Raw genomic sequence first — 5,398 nt, 5'->3', positions numbered from 1 at the left:
ACTTATCTTATTCTTACCTTTTGACCTACCTGGGTATACCTAAGTATTTACATCTTATACATATGAAGAGTAACAAGATTACTAGAATGCCATGTAATTAAAAATATTAATATTGTCCGAGTGGATGGTCAACCTTCGACATGAGATGTTAAAATAACAAAGCGTTTTTCTCTCCTTGGAACCTGGGTGCACCATTAAGTAACATGTACAGGTATCTAGCTAAATAGTCGTGTTACCATATAACAAATCAATGATTAAGAGTTTCCCTGAAATCCTTAAGAAAATTATCTACCAATTCTGCACCTTTCATGTACACATGAACAACATGTGTTAGTACATTGTAATTATAGTTTAGAAATTCTGCTAGTGTCTTGCGGAGACGTCTACGATAGAACAAGATTTTCCAGCTCATTTCCTTCGTCAATTAATCATCTTCAGACACAGTATTCAGTGAGTAAAAAAATACATTGTTTTCAGAATTGCTGTGATAGACCACATGGACAAGTAGTCGAATTGGATTGTTTCATAGTATCTTGTAGAAATACTGTAATATGTTTGAAATACAGTAGTACAAGTTGGGTTAATTAATATAAACGCATAGTAAAAATGGTATCATAGTATCAAAGTTACAGTCGGAATAATTTTCAGTGGTGTTTTTCGTAGTCAGAATCTCCAAATAACGCAAAGGTAGGGTTTCAATAAGGCTAATTTTTGGCCCATGATGAATTTCAAATTAATTCCTTTAGTTATGTCTAGTAATGTTTCCTCTCTCATATTTTATAATATATTTGCAAAACCAAACTATACTAGTCACGTGACCAAGGGATATCTAAAGGGTCCCTCTTAAAGCGTCTAAGAGGGTTATGAAGATTTATTACTTGTAGAAAACTATTCATTGTGAAAAACTAAAGAAAGATTAACTATTTATCATCAGGGAACATGGAACAGGGCTGAAGTAACACAAAAAGTTAACTAATTTAATATTTTTTGGAAAAAGAACTTCTGTAATTGTAGCCATAGGAATTCAATGGAAATTGTGTACGTTTTCTAATTAGACATCTTTGCTTCCTAAAATAACATAAAAAGGTATGAAAAACAATCAGTTATAAATAAAGAAAAGCTTTCAATATTACGATATATCATATAATGAGACAAATCATTTAAAATATGACTGTGCTTGCGACCCATACATATTCTTACAAGTATAAAGTAGAAAAAAGATCTCAGCGCATTATAAGTAAGTACATCGATTTAATAGTATTTCGTTTAGATTGACACAAAGGAAGTGTAAAAATCTCTTATCAATAAATTGTATTCAATACTAAAATATTTTTTGCAATAAAAAAGAACTGATTCTGTAAGTGTACACTGAATACAGGCATTAAACATAATTAATATGTACTTATTTTATTTTATTTATAGATATTGGATGCAAAATCTGAGATGTGTCTTTTATCAAAATTCATTTTATATACATTCATTTGAATTCTAAAGATATATACTTTGATTCCATGTCTGTACCCATTTTCGTTTGAAACGTATCTTAATTTTTTTTCAAAATGTTTTTGTAATCGCATGTACATCTGCCCCTTTGTACTTGCACAAATCACCTTTGATCAAGATGTAAAGTATTAATTCTTATGTTCTTCCGTAAAAAAAGATATGAACAGGACATATTTGCGCAGACAGATGGACGAGGTGATTCCTATACATACCCCTAAACTTTTTTGTGGCGGGTATAATGATAAGACCACTTGTTATATGGGCAGTAGATTTAGGACAGATCCAGGCACAAACTGCATCATCAACATCTTGTAAAATTCAAATTCACATTATGTTAAGTTAATAATTAAGTTGAAAGGAGCTGGTTACTAAACAGGAAAAAATGTATATTTAATCTGTGAAACGGCAACATACCCAAATCAAGAAATTTTGACCTTGATTTGCATTAAATAATTAATATTGTTAACTGTGAAACAATAATTCTGACCTTGGTTTTTAGCTCTACTGGTCAGAGACCAGAAGAGCTTATGCGATAGTAATGCGTCCGTCGTCCGTCCGTCTGTCTGTCCGTTTGTCTGTCTGTCCGTCTGTCTGTCTGTCTGTAAACAATTTTTCAAAATGCTACTCCTCCTACAGTTTTGGTCTGATTTTAATATAACTTGGCACAGAAGTAGACTACACTAAGATACATAATTCTGTGTATCGGTTTTTGTTTTCGATGAACGGTGTTGCCGTTGTTACTAAAAATAGAAATTTCAGTGAAATTCTTTCAAAATGCTACTGCTCCTACAGTTTTGGTCTGATTTCAATATAACTTGGCACACAAGTAGACTACACTAAGATACATAATTCCATGAATTCGTTTTTGATTTCGATTAACGGTGTTGCCGTTGTTACTGAAAATAGAAATTTCTGTGAAATTCTTTCAAAATGCTACTCCTCCTACAGTTTTGGTCTGATTTCAATATAACTTGGCACACAAGAAGAATACAATAAGATACATAATTCTGTGTATCAGTTTTTGATTTCGATGAACGGTGTTACCGTTGTTACTAAAAATAGAAATTTCTGTGAAATTCTTTCAAAATACTAATCCTCCTACAGTTTTGGTCTGATTTCAATATAACTTGGCATACAAGTAGACTACACTAAGATACATAATTCTGTATATCAGTTTCTGATTTTGATGAACGGTGTTGCCGTTGTAACTAAAAATAGAAATTTTTGTGAAATTCTTTCAAAATGCTACTCCTCCTACAGTTTTGGTCTGATTTCAATATAACTTGGCACACAGGTAGACTACAGTAAGATACATAATTCTATATATCGGTTTTTGATTTCAATGAAGGGTGTTGCCGTGGTAACTAAAAATAGAAATTTCTGTGAAAAACTCTCAAAATGCTACTCCAAATACAGTTTAAGTCTGATTATAATATAATGTGGCATGCAAGTAGACTACACTAAGAACATAAAGAGACTTAATCAAGGATCATTATTCTTTTAATTGCTGTGGTAAAGTTTCAATTCCCAACTGCTTAAGAACTTTTCTCTTCCTTTGCTATAAGTACAAACCAGTAGAGCTTCAGTCTCGACAGAGACTTCTGGTTATATATTGAAACTACCGTCTCTAGTGTCAAAGTTTTTGTTTTTCCTCACAAACAGACACACAGGCATGTTATAATATAATCAATTATTTTTCTTTCATGTTTGATATCATCGTATAATTTTAATGCAGGTTTAAAAGGACAAGCCCGTACTAAATAGTAAAACCCCACTCTGTTTGACTCTCATGAATCAATCTCACAATAACATGGCATACCTAAACGAAGAGTGTACTAAAATTTCAAGAATCTGCAATGAGTATTCGCTGAGAAAACCGTGATGGAAATTGGTATATACAGACACACAGATAAACAGAAAATTGACGTTGTATTCATACAAAAATAATTGTCACCTTTTGACCTGCAAAAAAGCCCCAATCATCTACTATGAGTAGTTGCCGAAAATATGCGAAGAAAATTTGTTACATACAGACACACAGACAGGTAGACAGAAACACAAGGGTGAAAAAGTATACCCCAGAGCTAGGGTCGAATTCCTAGTAATCTGTTTGATTGACTGGACAATGTTATAAATGTGTATGATTCACTTTAAGTGTTTAAATAAAAAAAATAACCACAACTCAACAGATTGCTAAATGTGCAAAGTCATTAGTATTTAAGTGTGTGTTGCACTGCGAACCACAACCATATTTCAGTATAATCTTTCTGTACATATAAGTAATTAATTATCAAATTATGGTTTTGGTTCAGAATGCAACACGAGGTGTACTAGAAGGTTAAACATCATAACCCTCCAACATTTTCCCATATACTCAATGTTAAAGCGGTTGAGGGTACCATACTTTGATCATTTATTCCAATATTATCCTAACTTTTTTGTCCCAAAATAAATACATAGCACAAAATTAGACATGTTGAAAATAATGGAAGTAAGTTTAAAATTGTTGGCAATCTAATTTCATTTTTCACAAAAAACATGGGCCAAAAAACAGCCTTGTTGAAACCTCTCCTTTGTGCATCTTCAAAATGTTTTATGTTAACTATTTTCATGAAAAAAGCTCCTTTAAAAGTCTTGTTCAAGTCTTATACTCTTAGTAGTATTTTTCATTAATTTTCGAAAGTTTTTTTTTTTTAAATTATTTTATTGACTATGTATTTTTTTTTTTAATTATTTTATTGACTATGTATATGTGTAAATATGTTTTCAAAGCTTCAATTCGTGATTTTTTTTTCTTGTTGTAAGTTTTATTTTATAAAATCGTGTGTGAAGTCGAGTACTTTTATATTACAACTAACGACACCTTAAAGGGTTCCGATTTTTTCTTTTTTTTTTTTTTTTGCATTTTTTTTTGTCGAACATCTTTTTACTCCTTTAATATAGGCCATCTAGTTTATAAAAGTCAGAGCAACGTTTTAAGTTTAAGGTTCTTCACTTACATAAACTAGATCTACCTGAGTCATTCATGAAATTAAGAGCTCAATATTTTGTCTATCACTTCCTTGTTCACTTGTGATGAAAAAAATAGTAGCAGTCCAATCCTTTCATAAACATTCTTCAAAATGTTTGTATTACGTAATGCTCATATTTCGACGTTCATACTAGATGAGCACGTTTCTTTCACTAATCCGACGGCATGTTAACCATTTCATGCTCAATAGAAAAAGTTAAAGGATAAAGGCTAGTTTACGCGCATATCTGCGAAGTGGCTCCAATGATGATTACCGGAACTTACCATTTTAACCTCACAATATAAAAAGTGCATATAAACAAAAGCTTTTTTGTATTGTTCTGCAGCTTACCTTTAAAAATGTCAATGTTTATTTGACAACTTGATTAGATGAACATTGGTACTCTTAATTAACAGCAAAGGAGATTCCGATTGATTCATATTAGAAAATGCCGTTCTTAGTTCTATTTGCTTTCATTCTGAACTATGCCCCCGGTGGTAAATTACAGTACATGCATATTAGACAAATATATAAATGAAAGTATCCATATTTAATGCATAAACACCATTTGTACCTTCTGAATTTAAAATACAAAGCTCAGTCGTTAAAGGTATCAAAAATTCCTATTTAACCGATCTTCAAAAATATTTTTATTTATAGAAATGAAAATAATTCTTAACTTACTCTACATTGTCTTGTTTTATTTCACAGAAAACCTTTTTATAATATATAATATACACTGACTATCAAATTTCTTTTTGTTAATAACGTCTTCAGACACTTACCTGTAAGAACGGGACGATCTTGCACATGGTTTCTCCAAGATACCAAGTTTCAGTGACATCGGACATCATTGTCGGCGGAAGACATATGAGGATGACCAG

This window comes from Saccostrea cucullata, unplaced genomic scaffold (genome assembly GCF_032062105.1).
Source record: "Saccostrea cucullata isolate Sc308-1 unplaced genomic scaffold, CSIRO_AGI_Scuc_v1 ctg2941, whole genome shotgun sequence".
Classification (NCBI taxonomy): domain Eukaryota; kingdom Metazoa; phylum Mollusca; class Bivalvia; order Ostreida; family Ostreidae; genus Saccostrea; species Saccostrea cuccullata.
Note: the sequence above shows the minus strand (reverse complement) of the source record.